We start from the raw sequence: 25,231 nt of genomic DNA, 5'->3' as shown, positions 1-25,231 counted from the left end.
CACTAATTACGGCAAAAAAACATCTGCATTCACTGCCATTTCACTCTGGAATGATATTTATCAAACCTTGTGTTTTCCTTTCAGTCTTTAAAAATGACCTTAGGCATCACTATCTGTACTAAGTGTACCCACGTCATGGCTGTTGTCTAATCGACTTTTTTTTTTTTGCTTGTACTTTGAATTTCTTTTGTTGTGCTTTTTTCGTGTTTAACTGATCTGTATTGAAAGTTTTATCTAATATGTTTTGATTTTTTTCCAATAGTCTGTTCATTTGCTGCTGTTAGTTATTACCTACAATGCTTGTATAATGAACCGAGGGTCCCACTACAGTTCTTTTACTTTGGGACCCTCGCCTCTATATTTTATAATCTTGTATTACCTTTTGAAATCAATAAACTGAAACTACACAATCTTAACAAAATGATCTACTACAATCTGGAATCTTCCCAGACATTCTGGCATGCTTTGCGCAAGGCAGCAGCTACACGTGCAATGGGCCGGTAACGGAAAACATAGAAAGGAGCAGGTGGCAATATTCACATGATTGCACCATAAAGTGCACTTTGTTTCGATAATACTGATGTATGTACTCTAACGTGAGGGCTGACGTCAGGCCCGTAGCCCGGGGGGTATAGTGACCCGCCCCACCCTCCCAAAATTTTGATGGAGCGTGTTTTACCGAAAATAAATAATAAAACTAGGTGTTTTTCTTAAATTGTCAATGTTTTCAGCAGGTGGGCCCCCCCTGAAGAATATTCCTGGCTATGGGCCTGGTCAACGTTATGTCACACCGTAAGTTACCCTTTAAACGCCAGTGTTGTCAACGTGCCTGGTAAGCTCACGATGTGCTTACAGCTACTACACTTACAAAAACACATCGATCCACCTTGTATACGCTTAGCTCAAAGCCATAAAATGCAGAATAGACAACTACTCGCTGATTGGCTTCACATGAAACCGATTCCCACAAGGCATGGGATCTGCCGAATTTTTTTTTGTTCCACATTGTACGCTCATGCTTTGCATACTTTATCTGCAGATCAATCTCTGTTCTACTTGTCCATATGAATGCTTTATGTACATTTATGTTAGCAATGACTACCTTTCTTTTTGTTCACGACTTCAGAGATCTGGAAATCACTCAAAAGAACTAATTCACCACCGCTAAGATAGAAATGTGGTAACAAATGATAACACAGGAATCTTAAACCTGTCAACATTTTATTATGTTCTTCTGTCGAAATTTTTAATTGTGTGTTCATAGCTCCATCCACTTAATCATTCGACTCCAAACAAACCCACTTTTCATAATATTGTTTTCTTAGATTCCACAACATTAACAAACTCGCACCATAAGTTCTGTAGGAAACGGTGATCTGAACATATTCATAGTTGACTTTTTTGTTAGGCATATGTACTTCTCATCGCTGAAAAATATCTCCCCTGCAAAATATGTGGACCACCACTTTATGAACAGACAAACAAGATTCAGGTTACATCGAGAATACCAACAGTGCACGAGCTATTTCATAGACAAGAGAACTATACTTATTGATCTTCATGAGCTCAGCCCTGCAGCACAAGACTACATAACCCGAATTCAAGGTAAGCCTAACCTTCGTCTTGGCATCTCCGCAAAGGCCCTTCAGAAGTTTTTTTTCAAAGAATGACACACTTCTCTCTAAGCAGTATACTGCAAGAAACACAGTAGCTTTGGAATCCAAAACTTTTGAGCCACTTTAGAAGTTACCATTTGCCATGAAAAAATCAATCAATCAATGAGCCCCATGAAAAAAAAAACACCAGGCCTGCACGGTAAGTGCAGCACAGTCCAGAGAAAGCTGGAAGAGCGGCATTTCAAGAATCCGTTGTAAACTCTCTTGGAGCTACTAATACAAGCACACTAGCAAGGTACCCACTACGTCATAATTCACAATTTTTGGCTATGGCTGGGCCCTTTGTAAAGGGTTGGAAGCTTTAAACGACCCACTAGTCACATTCGCATTGTGTGACACCCGGTCGTTATTTCACTCTCCCACAACGATATATAACATATATTAACGTGTGAAAGAGATAGATGGGAAGAACTACTTTATTGAGACCCTGAGGAAATGGATCATGGGGGCCTTATGGGCTTCCTTGGCAACCAATACAAGTCCATTTGCGAGGAACCTACTATGCTATAAATCATAATTTTTGTGAAGTAAGGAAGCAGCCACTATGCCATTTTTTGTCATTCTGCACAGAACCGTGGTACCCGGTAAACACCTGTAAGGCATTATGTGCACTTCGTGGATGCTGTGCCTGATGACGATGAAGAAATATGGCAGAGCCCTTTATAATGGGTTGGAAACATTCAACAACCCGCTCATTGCACGATTCGCGTTGTGTGATGCCCGATTGTTATTTTACTCTTCTACCACGGTATATTACATATGGTGACATGGTTCCTTCCAGACATAAAGGCTGTCTAGGGCTTTTTTGCAATGAAGTTCCAAGAACCGGCATTGCTCTGTGGTGGAATACTGGGCTCCCATGCATAGGGCCCAGGTTCGAACCACGTTCTATCTTGGATATCTTTGCTTATTTCATTTTTTTATTATTTTGCGCGAAAGCGGTTACGGACACTGGCGGCGACGGCAGACAACTACGGCGCCAAAAACTGCCCTTTTTGTGATCTCATAACAGCTCTCGCTGTAAAAGAATCCTGCATACCCCTGTACACTGAGGCATCTTGATTGCATGACTAGACGTGTGGCGAGCGATGTGTTTCACTGTAAAGGACCTACTGCTCTCCTGTGTGCGTGCGCATGTGGCGAACAAGATTCGCTCTCACAGAAAAGGATGCATTGCAGTGACCACAGGAAAAGGGACACACTCCTGTGTGGGTACGCATATGTTTTTTGAGGCTGACATTATGACAGAAAGATGCATTGCAGTGGACGCAGGTAAAGGGACGCTCTCCTGTGTGGGTGCGCATGTGGTCAATGAGCGCATGTTTCCGCGGAAAAGATGCATTGCACTGGACACAAGAAAAAGGACGCTCTCCTGTGTGGGTGCGCATGTGGTCAATGAGCGCATGTTTCCGCGGAAAGGTTGCATTACAATGGACACAGGAAAAAGGACGCTCTCCCGTGTGGGTGCGCAGGTGCTCCTTTAGGTGGCAATTCTTATTAAACAGGGCTGGACACAGGTGGCACTGGAATGGGCGCTCGCCCGTATGTGCGCGAACATGGTTTTCCATGTGCATCTTTCTTTTAGTCACGTAGGTACACTGCCGGCAGGAATGCAGTTCGCCTTGTACGGATATGAGTGAACTGTACTGCTCCACAGATGCCAAGGTCAGGAAACCTGCAAAGCCACAGGGAGGAAAGGAAAGTAATGCAAATCATGTTACTCACAGCATGGAAATGTACTGCAGCAATAATCAAGTTGTAAGTACATGAGATCACTGCGCTACTCAAAACATGTTACAGTAACAGTGCAATGACCATGTAATATACATGTCTCCCACACATTCCCAATTCTATGTACATAAGTTGCCTGCTCAATACATGGGAACACCTGCTGCCAATACGTAGAAGTCTGATTCGGATGCAATTCTGACAGTATACTTAGAGTTTGTCACCACCTTTCAGAAATAGAACTTTTATATTGGGTCCGAAAGTAACAGTGCTATTTTCGCCTCGTAAATATGAAGTCTGAAAGGGACACTAAAGAGAAAAACGATTTTTCTTGTATTAGTAAATTGCCCTCTCAAAATACCAAAACACCACTCTCACCCGGAGCAAATGTTTGATTTGTGAGGAAATTCACAATAATAAAATGCAGGTCACATTGCCACCATGAAGTTTCCGCACCAGACAGCAGTGACGTCACAAATTTTGACAAAATGTGCTAGGGCCTGCATAATCATACGCAACTGAATATGATCCGAGTTTTGTTCTAAGGAACACAATATCGCAACATAGAAGTTTAAGAAAATTTCACTGAATTGATGTGCCCAAAATATGCAAAAAAAAACTTTGAAATTCATAATCTGACGCTGACATTAACATGTTCAAGCTCTGACGCAAAATTCAAACATGAAACTGCGACCTTTATTTCCTTTTGTAATAACTAATCTATGATGGCAAAATTAGCGACAATAAAATGTTGAAAGATTAAGTTATTTGTCTAAACTGATTTACTGTTTCACTACAGTGCCCCTTTAAGATTAATCATTCAAGCTACAAAAACATGTTTTATACTAGAAAATATTTGCAGAAAAGTATGTGTTACACTAACAGTAATAACTCAGAAATGGATTGTGTAAATCAAAAGTGACTGTGGTACGTAATTAGCAATTTAAACTATGTGCTGAACTAACAAAACTGCGATAGGTGTCAGCTAAATTGAGCTATCATGAAAATACCAAGAAATATTACTTCCAACACAATCGGTTTTCAAACAATTGCTCAGGATATAACGGGTTACTGTCTGTCACCCTGCTTTATTGCACAGATAAATTTATACAGCAGCAGCACACAAAGTTTTATGCACAACAAAAGAAAACATTACAAAAGGAGTTATGACTGTTTTTGTAACTATACCATAGAAAAATCAATGTTTTGAGAAGAATGGGTTTTAAACATTCGGTAAATTTCCAGGCGATAAAAAAACATTCGATAAAAATAAAATTCATCACTCACGTAGTCCGCGCCCTGCTTAGAAACTGCAATTACTCTTTTCATGTGACCAGAAGCAACCTTTTTTTTTTTCGCCCACGTAGTGTCCCAAGCTCACTGAGGTCCAGCCTTTTTGTAATTGATCTCATCTCAGGCAATAAATTTTTTAACAAAGCATGTAATGAATGCGATGCACACAATGATTGTGTGTGTCGCATCCATTACGCAATAAGCCATTAAACTGATTATCGTTTTTCTTTTCCCCCATAGAGGTATCAACAGAATGCAGCACAGCAAAAGCATCACTTAATATTTGAACAAATTATCATAAGAAATAAACACTTAAAGAATGAATCTGAAATAAAATGTTGTAGGAAATATTTTTTAAAAAAAGAACAAGTATTCAAAGGGGTGCTAATACGCATCACAGTTCCTGGTAGCAAAAAAATAGAGGCATATTATTGTGCACAACACAGACAACTGCTCCTCGACAGCTATTAGCGCAGTTCACACATTTGACTGTTAATGTTTTTATACTGGTACAACAGAATACTGAAAGTACCTTATTTGTTAGAAAATGCTTGAGTCACTTAAATGATCACAGAAAATGCACGTATTCTACTCTATGGTTGTATATATGACCCATTATCCTGAATGATTAGGATGGCTATATGCAGGAATGTAAAGTTATAGTGCACACGTAAATGATTCAAGCTACTCAAATGTATTACAGTGAATAATGCGCACATCAGCATAACCAAGCACTACATGAAATATAAGCATCAAAGTATTCATGCCATGAGCACACCAAATGCACCAACTGATATATCAACAGTAAAAGCATGAATGAAATGCACAAGACATAATGTGAAAGGTATAAAAAACTAATTGGCCAATGTGAAAATAGTGCCGTCCATGATGCTCGAAGAGGATAAACAGATACTTTAAGTGCATTTAGGTTCTTCTGTTCATGACACCATAGAAAGAAGATAGTCAGTAGGTCGATGTCAGTTTTGATACCCTGTTGTTTGAAAGCATAACACATGAATAGAAACACAACGGACTGACAATTCCTAATGAATGATGCAGTAACTCATGACTTCTACTGTAAACTTATTTCAAAATCATTATTAACATACTGCAGTGCAAAAGCAAAGTTCCACGCCAAGGTTTTGTAATAACTTACATAAAAATTTCAACTCAGCTGCACTTTCATGATCATGTACACTGTTGAACAGACCAGCAAAGACAAGAGTGTGCATTACCAACTACCTACCCTCAACCAATGTATTGTAAACAAAAGCACAGTTCACTCACGCTGATGAATGAAACCTAAATGATCTATAAACAAAAGCACAGTTCACTCACGCTGATGAATGAAACCTAAATGATCTAATGATGCAACACTTTGCTTTATAAATTCATAGACTAACACTTTCCTTTATAAATTCATAGACTAACAAGTGCAAAAACAAATCTTTGATCCAGTAAACATGGTCACATTATCACCCCAATTTCAAATTCATAAGAGCCAAAGTGCAATGTGACAGCGCAAGTAGGCAAATGATTTCATTGAAGAGGCCTCTGTGATTCATATCTGGCAATATCCAAAGTATCTAAGTCCTTGGAGGCTTCATAAAAGGAACGGAGACTTCTGCAACAGCACAGAGATCACTATTAAAGCAGCCACAAACACTCACAGTACACCAACACAAACTTTTAAACTTGGCATCAACCGGACTTGCATGCAGCAATTTACTTGTAATAAATTACATTCATGGGTAATTTTGTAATTGAGTGATTACTTTTTCAGTAAGTAATTCACCATAACTACTTACATTATTACAAGCTCTTGTAGGCGCTACAACTTTAAGCAATCGTGATTGGCAGGAACTACACAGAACATCTGTTCTCATGCATGCAGAAGTACATAAGATGCAAATGTTCAGAAAAGCAAATGAAGCTCAAAGAAGCTCAGTATTTGTTTTCTAAACATGACGCAATTATCTTAACTAGCACAGCTATGGCCTGATGACGATAGTCACACTGGATCTCCATGCCAAAAAATCAAGTAATGACAATTTTTTCCATTTCTTGCTGCACTTATTGGAAGTATCTTCCTTCAAACTAGCAAAATAAAGCGCTGTGTTTCAAGGAGAACGCACATGAGTGAATGGAGCCATTGAGTAAATACAATCTTGTGCACAACAATTATGTACAACACTGGCCTTCTTTCCTCAAGGTACACGAAGTGACTTTTCAGTGTCGTTACTGGTGTTTTCACATGAAACAAAAAAAGGTGAACTACACAAATTTTGAAAAACAATCATTAAGTGAAGATAGAAAGCACGTAAAGGGAAGCAGAGGATGCACTGAATGACACGTGCTAGGTTATTCTATTTGATGGAATATTAAACTTGGGAGAGAAATAATGCAAATGCAAGCAATTATGATTTATTAATCATTCAGTTACTCTCTCCAGGCAGTAAACCATTAATTGCAGTCAGTTTTGAATTAAAGGAAGCCATTATATATGGTTACTAATTTCCTGCAATCAGATATGGTTACTTAAATTAAACTATCAAATATGGTTACTAATTTCCTGCAATCAGAACGATCAGTTGTCAAAACAATACATCTGTGAGGATCACGAAATTTTGCATAGTTCATTCTGTGACTTCATTCTACAGCTGCCACTGAGGTAGATGAATGTTTGTCAATCATTAAAAATGTCGGCGCTGGCAACAGTTGCTTGGGTGTGGAAAGGCGCATGGACAGTGGTATGACCTGTTGCCTGGGTGCATCCGAAGTTGTGCTGTCACGCTGAAGAAGGTCTTTGCAGCATAAATACACACTTTCCCAAGTGTATTTTTCCTCAGCATATTAAAGAGCGGTGTGGTCGCTGCTTAACTGCCACACATGCTCCATTCTTTCTAAGTTTTATGTTACTGGCCCACTGCACGTGTAGCTGCTGCCTTGCGCAAACCGCGCCAGAATGTCTGGGAACATTCGAGATTATTATGGGATCATCTTTCAGGCTTGAGCGCGCAAACGCAAACAACTGAGTTTATTCTTAAACTATTGCGGCCACCAGCGATAAGGCTCGAATGTTCGATGCCACATGTATAAATGCCGACGTGTCTTGCTGCAGTTCAGTTTATCGACAACCGACGCTCTGTTCGCCGCTATCAGTGTATAGTGTGTATTGCTGTAGTTTGACTTTCAGTTTCCTGGCCACAAGTTCGGCCAAATAAGAGTTTCATTTTGGACACGCTGACTGCTGCCTTCGTTGACAGCACTACCACATGACAACGCACACAGTGTCAACTGCATGAAGACCTAAACAGCCTTGTGCACCTTGACAATCAATACAAATTTAAAACACGGCACAGTTTTGTGCTTAATTGTGGCTGCACATGCCCTCTGTGCAGGCACAAAGGTCCAGTAGTAAATGTCCAAGACATGAAGGAACATCCCTGTATATAGACCAGGTGTCTTTGTGGATCCTACACTATATTCCTTTGACATGCGAGAAAGTGTGCCTGAAACAGCTTTCTGAAAATTAAATGCATAAGCTGTTGAGATAAACTACAGTAAACCCTTCACACTATAAACTCGACCAAAGTAGCAAATATTAAAGGAGCCGCCCACAATTAAAGGGTGGCAATTTCTGAAGAGATCCTTTGTCCCCTCAACTTATTCACAGAGGGGTCTGGGCTAGGCTCCATCCTCTATGATCCTCCACCAGCAAGCTATGGATTGCGGATGGCATGCTTTGTAATTGGCTCATCGATCTCCGAGTGCCACCACATACCTGGCCATTCGCATCTTCTTCATCTCAGTCGGTGCAAGTACTAAAGAAGACAACCACATCAGTTACACGTCCCTGATGCCTTATATATGGATGAAGAAACTTCCCGATACACAGCACTGAAAACTCGGTGTAGTGGCGCATTGCGATGTGTAGCAATGCACATGCTCACTGCAATGTAACAAACTACACACACTATACAGTAATGAAAGAAGGGGAATCTTAAGGCCTCGTTTTTCTTTGCTCAACACAACATTAATTAGAACAGACCAGAAAGGCAAGGAAAGTATAGGGGATGTTATTTGTAGTAATTATAATGTAAATGTTAAGAAAGTAAGCTGGACAAAGTTTAAATGTTTGACGGAAGCCCGTCTCGTCAGGATGAATACATGGTGAAGGTAAAAAACCCCGAGGCACTGCGCCGACCAAAGTGAAAATTAAAACACATTTTAATTTTTAGTTTTAATTTTCACTTTGGTCGGCGCAGTGCCTCGCGGTTTTTTACCTTCACCAAAGTAAAGTGGATGAAAATAACGGCCAGGCCTGCGCGGAAAGCGCAGCACAGACACAGTGGAAGCTGAAAGAGCGGCATTTATAGAGCTCGTTTTAAACTCTTGGGGCTACTAATACAAGTACACCAGCAAGGTACCCACTACGCCATAAATCATAATTTTTGTGAACTTGGGAAGCACCCACTACTGCCATTATTCGTCATTCTGCGGAGAAGCGAGGCACCAGCTCCACACCTGTAAGGCATTATGTGCATTTTGTTGATGCGGCGGCTGATGACAATGAAGAATTATGGCTGAGCCCTTTGTAATGGGTTGGAAGCTTCAAACGACCGTTACGTAATTCACATTGCGTGATGCCCAGTCGTTATTTCACTCTCCCACAATGCTATATAACATATGCTGACGTGAGAAAGAAAGAGAGAGAGGGAATTAACTTGAAAGCAATCACCTTACACACATACCACAGTGACTTGGAAATATTTGGCCTTTGTAAATTTTTCCAAATCCTTTTTTTTTAGACACAAGCAATCTATTATCAGCATGAGAAGAAGTAAAGTGCTAATAGTGACTTCATTCTGTTCAGGTGGTTGAGTTTCTTGAGCAGGTGGCTTGACGAGCGAGCTTCTGCCGAATTTTGTTTACGAAAGGACAGCTGCCGGCAGAGGCACCTGTTTCACAGTCCCCCTCAGGAACGAAAAAATCCTCACCACTATTTGAATGTTTCTTTATTTCTTGCAATCTTTAAAATACCACTGGCATAAGCAGCCAGAACCACCTAGAAGCAGCCTAAGAATAAAGCAAGAGAGGTGAATGATGATAGCCCTCGTTGTACGTCCTGCAAACTTGTCTGTCATTGCTGTCAACTACACTCGTAGAACAGGTGAATTATGACAGTGAGCCTGTGCAGCCACTACATGCATCATACTGATAATGAGGTCACAAGTTGTCGTCAATTCGGGCATTTGTGTTTACTTTGAAACCATATTAAAATGTGTTTAAGACTACGCTCACCACTAATACATGGTTTGAGGTACCTATGTGTGCGGGAGAATGGAACACAAAAGATTTTGGCTTTGAAGTTACGTTGTCAGGGGACCTTTAAGTGGCACAATCAATCAATGAGTAGGTCCTTGTTGAGAAAACAAATGTATTTGTTCGCTTCAGCATTCTGCACATCACAAAAGCGACTGGCTGTGCTGTAAACATCTGCAGCCCTACTGCTGTGGGGCATCCGTTGTACTCCAGTGAAACCCTATTACACTACTACGTATGGCCATTGTCACTCAAGAGCCACGTGCATAAAAATTAATGTTAAAGATTTGCTAAAAACTGCGCATAACAAGCTGCTGCCCAGCATCAACATGCACTATGTGCCCAAGCGTGCTGGTATTGTCAAATTTGACGCAAAACATGGTTTTAATTTATGGCCTTGGGAAATAGTTGGAATGCTTATTCTGATTATGGACTGAAATGTTGCTAATCTTGGAAGTTATTTGTTCTTGGACACCTTGCACACTTGCAGCAAAAGAGAGAGTTGGGCTAGTTGGTTTGCGTTCATATTGAAACAGCGCAAAAGACGTAGGACACAGAAAGTTGTGTTGTCAAGTCTTTCTGTGTCCTACGTCTTTTGCACTGTTTCAATATGATTGCACACTTGGTTCAGTGAATATGCTTGGTCAATATGAATGTTTTATAGTTTGGACATGCATTCTGAATAATGTCTTTAAATAGAGACGCCAAAGCAAATTTTCCCATTGTACTTTTTATTGGCATTTCAGGAGCAACACAGTGAGATGACTAAAGGACGTAACACTTCTGGATGGGAATTATATGCTCAAGAATTGTTTTGAAATGTACAACAAGGAAGATATTGGCATTCTTCTTGCACCATCAGCTGTTCAACATCTGCGAGCTGCAAAGGTGAACACATTTTCATGTAAACAGGGCCATGTGCATGCACTGGTACAAGGTTGTTCAGTTGTGCTAGATAGACAAAACACAATCCTAGTCTTCATGCACCAACCACACAAATGAGGGCCACACATCAGCTCCAGAAGTGAAAGTAGGTTTCTAGCAGCCTGCATATCAACAGTCACTCTGGTTTACTCGATCGTAATTGCTCATTCCTCTCCTGTATTGTGTGTGCATGTACCTGCTAGGCAATCATAAGCGTCTAAACAAACCATAATATTTTGGTGAGTTAGCACAATCAAAAAAGAAAGAATTAGGAGGGGAACAAGCGAGGGCAGCACTCTCCTAGCTTGCCCCCCTACTATTTCCTTTTTTTAACAGCGAAGTCCTTTAAAGGAGCCCTGCAACACTTCTTCAGCATGGCCAGAAAACGCTGCTGATCGGTATAGTCAAGGCTTCTGAGAACATGCGAGCCAAACCTTACAGCGCAGCATGCAGCCTGGAATTTGCCATTAACTCTCAAAGTCAGCTAGAAATCGTTCCCTCTTCTTTCTATAAATTACGCCATCTACCCAAATTCACGGCTATTAAGTGACTTGAGCATCGTCAGCTGCATAGTTACTGGGGCCGCCACGTGCCCGCGCGTGCGCTCACAATGCGTTCGAAAGGAAAAAGAAAAGAAAGAAAAAGTGCTCAAACTCATGACATGTGGGTGATGGAACTTCTTTCCCCCATGCCATCCCTCCCCTGCTTAGCTTCCAGTGCGCTCGTCGGGACGAGAGAAGAGAAAAAGCAATTACAGCGTGCGACAAATCTCTAACTCCCCTCGTACTTACGGATTCAAAAAATTTTTGTGGCGGTCGATCCATGAGACAAGTGAACTCCCTTAATGAAGCCATTCGATGGTTACTTGCAAAAGAAAACGGATATGTGCCAAGCAGCTTCTAGCATAGTATAGCTTTGCATAGTATAGTATAGTATAGTATAGTATAGCATAGCATAGTAAGGGGTGGAAAAGGGAAGCGAGGGTGAGGATGGATGTTAGGAGGAGCGGAGAGCGTAAAGCATAGCATAGTCTTGTCCAGTATTGGAGGCGAGGAGTTACGGAGGTCACCATCTATCGGATGCACCTCGCTTGCATACAAGGTCGGATAATGCTGGCGCACTCCTCGTAGGTTTGGCTGTTGGCGCTCTATGAAAACATCACGTGGAAGCCCTAATGGGCATTTCTGTGGATACTTTCAGACGAAATAAGTTTTTACGATCAAAATAATAATCTTGGGTAAGAAGAAAGCATAGGGTTGCTTACAGGTGCTCCCTGTTTACATAAATTGTACAGTGAATGCACATTGTGTGTGGTCGCCGTGATGGAGTATCCCCAAACAAGCTTCTTGCATGAAATGTGGGCAATCCCTAAGAAACATACTCTTACAGTGGTCCGTCTGTATAAATAAATGGATCATACGAGAATGAAGCCTCAATTAAGCGATGACGCGGCCGTAGCATAAATAAGCATCTGTAATTGTATACACAAGTAGCCGTTCTTGCGTGGATGTTATCAAAGCTTTTCAAAAATAATTTCTTGAAAAGTTTAAGGAAATTAGTGCCTTAATTGTACACACCTTCAGCAAGATTTTTTTTGTTATAAGTTCTTCGAAGTTTCATGATCATTATTATTCCAGTGGCGTCGCATTCTGCGTTTATCTGTCTCCTTAGCGAACAATTTAATCCTGTACACTCACTGTTTGGGGCTTAGACAAACATGAGCATATCCTGTGCCTTCTTTTTTAACATGATTCCTACCGCTCCCTTTCCATTCCAATGAACACGCCAGTATCTGTAGCATAAAACATGCGTTGATTAAAACTTACCACAGACTTCACGACTGTGTGAGTAGGAGAAGCGGTCTACGAGGCTAAACATATGGCATATCGTGCAATGCGATGGCAAAATATCACAACAACGTTCACTGGATTAGGTAGTTCTCCAAACGACGGCAGTAGACGAGCACCCGCTGGAGCTAGGAATCGCAGTGAAAAACAGAGAAGTTATTGCAGAAAGTAGTCGCAAAGTACGGTGAAAACAAGTTGTAGAGGCCGAAATGAAGAAATCTAATGCGCAGAATTATTTGGCGACTTCTCCAGGAATTTCGGCAGCAAAGTCGTGTCTTATAATGCAAAAGGTGTGGAACCTTTCCGACAAGAATACATGCGGCTGCATAGAAAACAAATAAGGTTGGGATGGGGCGGGCGGGCAACTTGAATTTAGGAGTGAATCAACCTATAATTTTGGGGCCGATATGTAGGTAGGCAACATATGGGCCAGCTTGCGGGAGAAAGGCGTCATTAGTCGGCCAGCGTGCATGGACGAGCGTCTCGTCTTGCGCTTTCTGCTACACACCGAACATCACAGCCCCACGGCGAAGCAGAAATCATCCTCACGGAAGTGCTGGCTTCACATGCATGTCGTAGCCATAGGTCAGCAAAAAAATTGGTGCTTACTCGGACTCACTTATGAAATACATTTTGCTTGAGCACTGACTCAGACTCAGACTCACTAAACTTTTTCTCAGCCGTACTCACTCGGACGCTAGACTCGCGGCTTGACCTGAGCCTGAGTGAGTCAACTCATGAGTCTGTTAACGTAAAATTAGTTTTTTCGATCATAATGTCACTGTTCTTTAACGCCGATATCTCTCATAATCGGTGTTTTATGATATGTCTTTTGATCCTGTACCTTCATATACAAGTTATCAGTGACTTCAATCCAGTACGGACATTTTTATGAAATACACGAATCACACGAGATGTTTTATCAAGAGCTTCCAGTGAAAGAGTTTGCAGGGGGAGTTCATGGCAACACCCCCCCCCCCCGTCGCCCCAAACTCACACCTCTGGTCAATAAATATTGAGGAGGCGCATGAATGCTAGTGCGCTGATATATGTGTGAATAGACTTGAGTATAAACTTAAGCTGACATACAGCTGATAGAAATGCTGAAGTTGAGTAAATAGGACCATAGGTCGACAGTGAAAGGTGGAGCTTACTCCGACTCGCTAATCTTTTCGTCGACCAAACTCACTCAGACTCGGTAAAATTTTCCTCAGCTGGACTCACTCGGACACAAACTTGCCAAGATACGAGGGTGTTCTGTAAAATAAGGTTCCCAAGGAGCTGCAGTCATGAACACACTGCTGCGTGGGATTTGGCACCTTTGTCATGCACCTTGGTTTCCCTCTCCCAGTCCCCGCCCCGGTGAGCTGTCTGTGACACTCAGCCTTGGCTTGGCAGCCACTGGACCTCCTACTCGCTTCTCCCACCAGGTGCGCATTACGCTCTGCGATTCGTTTTTTTTGCATGCAAAAAACACTGCGCCAGTGGACATTAATTCTCGATTGTCTACGGAAAAGTGTATGAGCATTCAACATGAGTGCAAATGGTGCAGAAAATTCACATGAACGTACAGACGTCCATGACGAACAGAATTCTGGACGGCCATAGGTTTCGGAAGAAACAATTGCGAAAGTGGAAGAAACAATGCCGAAAGATCGAAGGGCGACAGTTCGAGAGCTCTGCGAGACGATCCCTGATGTCAACAAGAACTGCATTGACAAAATTTTACAGACCATTTAGTGTATGCCAAGGTTTCTGCAAGGTGGGTCCAGAGAATGCTTACAGAAAACCACAAACGAAGACGTGTTGAAGCAGCCCGCGAATTTCTTCAAGGCCTATGAATCCGATCGCGAGGAATTCCTGGACTCCACTGTCACTGGGGACGAGACCTGGGTTCACTACGCGACACCAGAAACGAAGCAACAACCCAGTCATTGAAAACATCCAGAGTTACCGAAGCCGCGGAAGTTCAAACACACTGTCTGCCAGCAAAGTGATGGCGAGTGTCTTTTGGAACAGAAGGGATTATTGTTGTGCGAATTCATGCCCGCCGGTACAACAATCAATGCGGACCACTACTGTGAGACGCTGGAGAACCTTTACCGCATGATTCAAAACATGAGGAGAGGAACGCTCATGAAGGGAGTGCGTTGTCCATCAAGGACAACGCTCGTCCACACATCGCCCGTGTAACGAATGATCTCATCAACTAATTTGGATGGGATACTGTCAGGCACCCACCCTACAACCCAGACTTAGCCCCAAGTGACTACCATCTCTTTCCTGAATTGAAGAGATACCTGGGTGGGATGCATTTCAGAACCTGAGAGGAGCTTAAAGAAGTGGTTTTAACCTATCTACGCGGTGTGGCGGTAGAGTTCTACTATGTAGGCATAAATAAGGTGGTACACCGCATGCAAAAATAAGGGAAAGTCTAAGATTTCCAAACATGTATTATTTAATGCCAATAAACATGTATTACTTCAGCCGGACTCTCCGAGTGAATTGACTCATGAGTGAGTTTGCCGACCTATGGCAATGTCAGATCATGTACCATTTATGAGTTTCACAGTCCAACCTTCACTCGGCTTTTTACTCTGCGGACATGTGTGAAAGGTGGCACTGGGCTCCGTTGCATACATCCTGCACTGCGGCACCGAGTACTGGCCTACCATATAAGAACCCTTCAAAGACGACGACTACATATTGCTTCTAAACACCTATAGCGCACAGAAAGGACAGGAACACAGAGGTATGACGCGGACACAGCGCTATGTGCTCACCATACCTCCGTGTTCCTGTTCTTTCTGTGTGCTACAGGCGTTAATATGGAATACCAACATGCCCAAGCTCAAGTTTTTGCATATTGCTGTAATTGCGAGGCGGCACCATCCTTTTAGATATTTATCGCTCTCACTTTTTTTTGTACAGGATATCCACCTAAAGTATGACAAGGAAGCAGTAGACTCGGCATTCGCAATGCTAATGTTATGTGCTTCCAAGGGATGTGGCCAAAGGACAACCTGCAGAACACCTGTGCGCTCGATCGGCAGCGCGATCTGAGCAAAGTTCACCTTTGCTGAAGATCCAAGCGTAAGAAACCGAAGCAGCAGACGGCTCCAAGGCACGATCTGTGTGAGTTAAGTTTAGGGGAGCTCCAAAAAAGACGAATAAAAAGTGTATCCCCGGTGTTTGTTATGTACTTTTATTATACTATAACAATATATTTCTGAACAAACCATCTGAAACATGGCGGATCGGTGGCACTGCAGAAAGCCGATGAATGCTTGTCAAAGTGTGAAAATGTACAAAGTAGCATACGATCTTACCACTCGTGTGGCTGCTGCATCTTTCCTTTGCCCCAAGGAAGTGCACAGCGCAGCGAAGCAGACTTACAGGCTGACATCTAAGGACGCGGCAGATGCTCAACATAAAAAATTTTTCTCGCTTAAAACAAAATTCAATCCAATTAAACTTTCAGAAACGAATTTCCTTTGTATGTCCTTCCAAACAAGTGCAAGCATGCAATTTTAATTTGACTGCATGTGCCTGAACATTGAGGCAGTTTCCGGCTCTGATGTGGTCAGCCTGACTACTAGGCCGCGCATGCTCCTGACAGACCATGTCAGAGCCCGAAATTGCCTCAAGATGTCGCCCCGCAGAGCAAAAACTGGCTGCTTGCGCGCTCTACACAGACATGGCTGCGACTGTACATTATACAATGTTATGCAAGGCAGCTTGATAAGATGAATGATTTGGGTTATTGGCAACAAAGGCGAGGAGATGGTTCTATTCAGATGCTGTCTTCAGCAGCAGGAACGAATTGAAAAAAAAAGTTCCTCCGGCAATTTGGCACTTGGACTTTGATGTGGTCTATTCGCATTTGTGTGTATATGGGTGGTGCAACACCCCCACTTACACATTTTTCTATGTTTGCACTCCTTATTCTTCGAAACTTCTCGGTCACTGAGCTCCATACCTTTTTTGACACACTTACTGGCAACTATCCTGGCATGTGGTGTTATTGCATTGTGTTGATACACAATGTAGAATTTATAAAAAAAGTCAGAATGGACGCAGAATCTCCATTTTACTTCACCACAAAGCATATTGTGAGACAGACTAGCGGACGCCAATGGGAAGAAACAAGAAAGCACCATTCCTATTCTAGCAACCAGCAGAAGTTTTCGGCGCTCTGTGTAGTATCATATTTTTGAGGGATTTTTTTTATCAGCCTAGGTTTCGCCCACTATGGCAACGTTCAAATCCCTCCTAAGGAGAGAAAAAAAAAAAATTTCTTGGAATGATACTTTCAGGAAAAGTGGTCGAATATTGCGCTAGAAAGCTTGCCCACAATTTTTTAGAACAGATACTTGAGAAGTATGAGTGCAATGCAAGGTCAGGGACGTTTTGCATGGAATGAGCCCATCAAAGATACGCGCCACGGTGGTGTGGTTATGGTGCTCGACTGCTGACCCGAAGGGCGCAGGATCGAATCCCGGCCACGGCGGCCACATTTAACTTATAAAGGATGAGCGATAGAAGTTAATGATACCCTGAAACGATAGACGATTCTGTACAAATGCTGTGTTGCCAGGTCCATGTGACTGCACGTTGTCTAAATCGTCTTATTATACTTTAAATATTGCAATCTATGCACACTGCTCTAAAGCCCATATTTCTACTCACCTTTTCTTGGAGTGCAATTTCATTCGTACAAACAATCACATTTGTTTCAATGTAGTGTCAATTTGTGACCATGCAAAAGAACGAATGCGATATCGTTTTAAAAATCCGGACAGAAAGTTGCGCTATTTCGTAGGAATCGACTGAGAAACGAGGACATGTGTCGAACGAGAACTGAAATGATATCTCGTCTAGTTAAGCTCTTAGTCCGTGTATGCGCAGCTGACGTTCTTCCACATTAAAGACGCAGGCCTTGGTCGCTATAGTTAACGCGCTGGTCCTCACGGTTGCTCTGCTACAACTATACCGTTGAATACAGGAAGGGCAGCGAAAACGTCGTGGCCGATGCGCTCTCCAGGTTACCCGTACAGAGTTCAATCCGCGATACATCCGAAGAAGAATTTATATGTCTTTTGTCTCCAGTAGTTACCATGCAAGAACTTCAAGAAGCAAGTGCCAATGATCAGGTTATTTGTGAAGTTAAGCACTTCACGACTACTTCTTGGCCTGACAAGAAAGCATTGTCAAAAGAGTTGCTGCCTTACTTTTACGTGAGAGCTGAACTCTCTGTCGTCAGTGATATACTGTGCCGGGGTGACAGGATTGTCGTGCCTGCGACTGTGACACGGCGTCTTATGGATCTGGCCCACGAGTCACACCCAGGCATTAGTCGTACCAAAGCGCGCCTGAGAGAGTCCTATTGGTGGCCATGCATGGATAGCCACATTGAAGAACTTGTGCGCACGTGTGTGATTTGCCAGTCTTGTGACAAGTCTGCACGTACCTCTGCAGCGCCGATGCAACCCGTTCCTCTTCCCGACAGAGCCTGGGAAAAGATTGCTATCGACATCGTGGGACCTTTCACGCAAGCTTCAGCCGACTGTCGATTTGCCATTACTGTTATTGACTATCACAGCAAGTGGCCCGAAGTGGCTTTCGTACGAGATGCGACCACTTCTACAGTAAAGAAGTTTTTACTTGAACTTTTTGCACGAGAAGGATACCCACGTGGTCTCGTATCCGATCATGGACCACAGTTTTCTTCAGCAAGCTTTGAAGAATTTCTCACAGAACGCGGAATAACGCATTACAACTCTTCTGTGTATTACCCGCAAGCTAACGGCTTGGTGGAAAGGTTTAATAGGGTGCTGAAGTCATATATTCAACTAGCCCTGTTTGAACGCCGTGATATAAGAACAGCCATGCTTGATTACCTGCAAGTATATCGCTGTACGCCTCACGCGACTACTGGTGTGGCACCCGCTGTTCTTCTTCATGGACGTCAACCTCGCACAAGACTCGACATCGTGGGATTGCCTGACAAATGCTTCAGCGCGGACCCGTCAAGGGCGATTGAGCAGTTGCGAGAGCGCGTAAGAAACAAGCAAAGGATGTCGAAGAGCTACACCGATGAAAAACGTGGAGCCAAGGTACCCAGCTTCGTCGTTGGTGATTACGTACGGGTTAAGTTATCCACAGTTCATGGCAAGCTGTCTCCACAATTCTCCGCGCCCAAGAAGATAATTGAAAAACGTGGACCAGCCTCGTATCTGTTGGAAGATGGGCGAGTGTGGAACGCATCGAAGTTAGCCGCTGTTCACCATGGAGCTGTCAACAAAATGAAATCCGGCACCTCTGCTGTCATGAACTGGTCACCGACATCTAATCAGTCATCTAGTGCATCACAACCTGACACATCAGGAGTGGATAGCCGTGAAAATGCAGACCCTGGAGCATATGCGGCAGAGAGCACGCAAGTTTCCCCTAACCTGTCAGGATGTGATGCGTGCGTAAGAAGAAGCGCACGTAAGAAGAAGACTCCGAAGAAGTTGAAGGACTATGTTAGACAGTAAAGGAGAACTGTGTCTTTTTTTTTTTTTTTTTTTTGCAAAAGGGGATATGTTATATAAGGCGTCGCTACCGACGACGGCGCTGTGAGATGGCACGCGCTTGGCGGCCGCCTCAGGGAGAAGGAAGAAGATAGAATAAACAGTGATGTCTTCGCTAATGCTGTCCTAATCATTATGCACGATATAACAATATTGAAGCAGACATGCAAGGACAGCCGTAGCCGTAGAAGCTCGCCTTACCACGCGGGCCGCGCAAGCTTGTGCAGGGTGCAGTGGCGTTTTGCTTACCTTCTGACGACCAGTAGGTAAAGTGTCACATATCACGCATTGATGCTTGACGTTCTGGATGGTGCTAGATATGAGCACCACGTATATATCCATATATATTTCACAATGTCACGTAGAACAGCGCAGAAGCTTGGAAATTTAAACACGCGTTGGTGCCAGAAAAGTAAACAGGAAGTAGCGATGACACTTGCTGCAGGAAGCAGGAGTCAGAAACCGAAACCGAAATCGCAATTTATAAGCGCTTTCAATCGGTCCGTCATTTGCGGGCGCCAGCCATAAATACCGGCTCGTGCACCGCGCGGCGCAGCAGTCTCTGCCACCATAAATGCGCAAAATAGATAAACTTTTTTTCCATTGGAAAAATTTATTACTGTGTAACATACTTCTGGGCTATTTGGCTGAGCCAATGCCTCCTTGACAAGAGTGACCTAGAATAGGGGGCGTGTCCAAAGCGCCGGCTCTCGCGTGCATGCGAACGCTTTGGACACGCCCCCTATTCTGGGCCTTTTGCGGTAAACTGCCGCGCCGCGCCGCTACTGCACCGCACCCGTGGGGTAACTTTTTGAGCTGCAGAAGGGAAGCTTCCAATCTGATCAATGAAAAGATTAGAAGAAAGGGGGCCCAATGGATGGCGGAAGTAAACAAAAAGGATAGAAAGGCAGCTGCAAAGTTTTGGAACCATCTCAATTCTCTGAGTAATAAGACAAGCATGGAACAGAGGTTTATATCTACAGTTCAAGGGGTTAGGCTAGAAGGGGATGAGGCAATGGAATTTATAAGAACAATAATGACAGAAAAATTTAAACAACAAGGAAGCGATGCATGCACCCTAACGGATGAGGATAGACCAATTAGCGCAGTGGCTCCACTGGGACAACGAGAGTGGGAAGGGCAGAGAAGAGGGTTCCTAATAGCACATCAACAGGCCCTGACAGGCATCCCAATTATGCTAATGAAGAAATTAGGTCCAAGCTCTAAGCAAACATTAAGAGAAGCAGCGAGCAAAGCAATAATGGATGGTGAAGCCCCCCATGGGTGGAAACTAAGCCTGATGAGCATGATCTATAAAGGAAAGGGGGACAAAGCTGATATAAACAACTACCGCCCTATAACAGTGACATCAGTAGTTTACAGGCTGGTGATGCAGATCGTAAAGGAAAGACTACAGACATGAGTGGAGAATGAGGGGGTGCTGGGGGAACTACAAAATGGGTTCCGTAAACGAAGGAGGTTGGAGGATAATCTGTTCTCATTGACGCAGTGTATTGAAATAGCGGAAAAAGAACACAGGCCCATGTGGCTGGCATTTCTAAATATCAAGGGAGCCTACGATAGTGTGATTCAAGAAGACTTGTGGGGAATACTGGACACACTAGATGTGGAAGATGGAATAACTAATTTTTTTTTTTTATTTATGAGTACCTTACAGCGCCCTCGTGGGGCATTGTGTAAGGGGGGCAATACAGCGTGTACAAAAAAGATATAAATATACATAGGTGAAATACAGATTATTACAGATGTAACTGAACACACGAACATAGTAATGCAAAATATACTAAAACAGCGAAATGTAGTGTCTAAAGGCGTTACACAAAAGACAATCTTTTAAAGGACATCTATAAAAGTAACAGGGTAGTTATAAAATGGGAAAAACAGGTATCCGAACCTATAGAGATACAACGCGGGCTTCGACAGGGGTGTCCCTTGTCACCTCTGTTATTTATGCTGTATCTACAAGGATTAGAAGGTAATTAGAAAGGAGTAGACTCGGCTTCAGGCTCTCAATTGCCAAGCAAGGAAAACACGTTGAACAGTCATTACCGGCATTGATGTATGCAGATGATATAGTATTAATGGCCGACAACAAGGAAGATCTGCAGGGATTGATAGACATCTGCGGTAATGAAGGAGATAGGTTAAATTTGAAGTTCAGTAGGGAAAAATTGGCAGTCATGATTCTTAATGATAATGAAGGCAGTGAGCATAAGATACAGGAAGTCACGCTGGAGATAGTGGATAAATACAAATATCTGGGCGTATGGATAAACAACGGGGCTAAGTACCTAAGGGAGCACGAAAGATACGTAATGACTAAAGGCAACAGGAATGCAGCTGTAATGAAAAATAGGGCACTGTGGAACTACAATAGGTATGACATTGTGAGAGGGATTTGGAAAGGGGTAATGGTCCCAGGTTTGACGTTCGGCAATGCGGTCTTGTGCATGAGATCAGAGGTTCAAGCAAGATTGGAAATTAAACAACGTGGCATAGGTAGGCTTGCTTTGGGAGCACACGGGAATACCCCAAATCAGGGGGTACAGGGTGACATGGGATGGACATCGTTCGAGGGCAGGGAGGCTAGCAGCAAGATAGAATTTGAGGAGCGATTGAGAAAAATGGGAGAGGAGCGTTGGGCTAGGAAAGTTTTCAGCTACTTGTACATGAAGAATGTTGATACTAAATGGAGGAAGCGAACTCGAAAATTGTCAAGCAAGTATTTAGACAACAGCAGAATACCAAGCCAAAAGGAAACATCGGTTAAGAATAAGGTGAAGGAAACAGAGAGGGACATGTGGAAAATGGGAATGCTTACGAAATCATCACTGGAGACCTACCGAACTTTCAAGCAGGAAATTGCAAAAGAAAAGATCTACGATAATTCTCGGGGTAGTTCTCTGCTGTTTGAGGCCAGGACGGGAGTACTGCGGACCAAGACGTACCGAGCCAAATACGAAGGCACAGACACGTTATGTAGTGCGTGTGGAGAGGAGGAGGAAGCGGCTGAACATTTGATAATGTTCTGTAATGGGCTTCACCCTACAGTCCAAGATAATGGCGTGGAATTTTTCAAAGCATTGGGGTTTAGGGACAGTGAAGGCAAAATAGACTTTAAACGAGTAGAAATAACCAGGAGGAGGCTAACCGATTGGTGGATACAATCAAGGCACGAGTGAAATGCAATCCTTCAATACATCATGATAGTACTTAACATTATGGCTAGGTGGCGTGAGCCACCGCCCGATCTAAAGGGCACAGCCGTATACATCCATCCATCCATCCATCCATCCGTGGATTTGCCTAAGAACGCTTGTGGCTTTGTTTATTGCTGCGTTTTGGCGTTCATTTCGGATAAAAGAATAGACCGTTGCGAACTTCGTGATCAGAGTTGAATTGGCGTGTCTGAAAAAGTTAAAGGGGTGAGGTGGAACTGCCGACTTTTGCTGAACATCGTTTTGCGACAAAGCGGATGCAGCCAGCGAGGAGCCAAACGGGGCCGAAAGAACAAAGTTTAGTCAAATCCGTGTACTACCCATCATTCCCATACTGGCTGCAGCGCCATGTGTTGCAGCTCCCATAGACACTAGCGGCAGAGTTCCCTCTAGAAAATATTGTGGGAAACTCTATGCACAAGCCAGTGGGTTGCCAGACTAGAGATGGCACCGTCCGCTAGGCAATATGGCCAATAGAGGAATTTCACCATTCCTAAAATACTCTGCAATATCCACCCACTCGAGAAGCTTAATTGGTTCATTTGTCGCCGTCGCGAAATGTCCTATTTCAGAAGAAATCAGAATATCCAGTTTCATATCTCACAATAGTATTGCGCACTTCTAAGGCTAATTCTGGTCAAAATTTTGCAGTTGAAAAAGAAGACGGCAAATATGCGAAACGAAAGTTTACTAACGTTTCAGCAGGTGGGCCTGCCTCCGTCTATTACAGCGAAGCTGTGTATGACTTCGTCTTTATAATAACGTTCCATAACGATTTTTATTTGCAGACTATGAACCGTCAGGCACCGTGCAAGGCTAGACAGAAAGGAAAATTACGCTGGCACGTCTGCTAGCCTGTCACCGGAGGGCAAATGTGCGGGACACGAAGAGAGAGAAAAGAAGAGGGCAGAGAGGGGTCCCCATAAGGTTCCACATAAAAGGCCTTAGGTCCACCCGTGTGGAGCGTGTTCCTGCAGAAAACATGGACTTCGGTGGTTTTCTTGTGCAAGGACCGAAAACAACTGAGAGGCACCAAACGTCACAAGCAAAGGCTAAACACGCTCCACTGGCGAAAGCGAGGCGACTTGTGGCTTTCCATAACAAGAAACTGTCCTGACCCCCTTCATTCAATGTTCCGTCACTTAATCTCCATCTCAGGAAGGTTCCCATATTATGCAACAGAGGCTTTTCTGCGCACCCGGAGACGCTTGCTTTCGATATCGGTTGAGTGAAGAATATCTCAAATATCTTAAACTCTTGGGATATCTAAAATAGGTACGCCATCAATTCTAATATGAACAACTGCCATCAAGATGGTCATTGTATGATTAAACGAGTAATTTCTACCTAATTTGGGCTGGGGAAAATTATTTACACCTCGACGTAGAGTTGGGGTGCGAAGACGACCAGGCCATCAAACATTCGTGTCAGAAGTTATCATATAATCTTGAGGAGAATAACTTTTTCTTTTCATGCTTGAGCATACACTTCGTTGCAAGCATCCCAAACCTGGCCTGGTTATTATGCCAAGGCCCCTGCGAACACCCTGGAACCATGTCGCCAAAAGAGCCTCATCAGTGCAAAAGCTTTTCAGGGCATTTCAATGTTGAGCGGGCTTGTTTCCTAGCATTGGTACACAAGGTGGGAAACAGGACATGCACACTGTGTCGATCAGAAGTCATAATCTAATGCAGCAGCCACAAATATGGCCTGGACAGAGAGCAAAGCGGCTGTGATGTGGATTTTGACAGTAAATATGTTGTAACTGTAGGATATGAGCCATTTTCTTGTATTGAAGCGCGATGCTCTAAACACTACACCTTATGTGCATGTTGCAAAGCGGAATAGAACATTTTCCGCATGCAAGCACATACATTTAGATGCTTCATACGTTTTCCACAACACGGAAGATATCCTCAGTGATAGCCAGAGCGTTGAGATGCTTAGCGCATTTTCATAACACTGAAGGGTTGCCATCCTTCTCATCTCACACTTTCAACCATTTTGAACAATACGTGTAGATTTCTAGTCCAACAAAAACTGTGCGCTTGCTCCTAATTCTAGACTTATATTGACTTAGAATGGGATCATATCTCATTGTATAAATAAGTACATGCCAATTAGAAAGAAGAAACCTAATAAGCGTAATCCATGGATTACGCGCGATGTTATACATGCCAAACGCAATTAAAGTAAAGAGGATGAGAAAACTGCTGAAAACCAAACCATCAAAATACACACATCACGATCTCAGCACGGCTATTAAATGCATGAAATAAATAATTAAGACAGCTAAACAATTCTACTTCACTAATACACTTACTAACTTTTTGAAATCAGCCCCAACGAAGTTCTGGAACTACATAAACCCAAAAACTCGCAATGATGACGGAATGATAGATGTAGAGAACCGGAAGTCTGCGAACCTGCTTAATGACTACTTCTGCTCTATCTTCACGGAGGATGACGGCACACTACCGCAGACACTTCCCTTTGAATTAAAGCCTCTAGATCAGCTATCAATAACTGAAGCAGGCATACATACCTTGCTGCTCAAACTAGACTCTAAGATATCATCAGGGCCTGACAATATATCAAATGCATTCCTTCGCAGATACACTGGG

At 43.0% G+C, this 25,231-nt stretch overlaps 1 long non-coding RNA gene across 1 annotated transcript in view; it reads left to right on the top strand.

The window, feature by feature from the left end:
- Positions 1 to 2,835: 2,835 nt before the first annotated feature.
- Positions 2,836 to 25,231, top strand: part of LOC125760183 (uncharacterized) — a 35,740-nt gene continuing 13,344 nt past the window's right edge. Inside the window, exon 1 of the long non-coding RNA XR_007417816.1 lies at positions 2,836 to 3,095. This is a non-coding gene — a long non-coding RNA (uncharacterized LOC125760183). The remainder of the gene's footprint in view (positions 3,096 to 25,231) is intronic.

The sequence above is a fragment of the Rhipicephalus sanguineus genome, chromosome 10 (genome assembly GCF_013339695.2).
Source record: "Rhipicephalus sanguineus isolate Rsan-2018 chromosome 10, BIME_Rsan_1.4, whole genome shotgun sequence".
Classification (NCBI taxonomy): Eukaryota; Metazoa; Arthropoda; class Arachnida; order Ixodida; family Ixodidae; genus Rhipicephalus; species Rhipicephalus sanguineus.
This window is presented reverse-complemented; position numbering and strand designations above follow the sequence as displayed.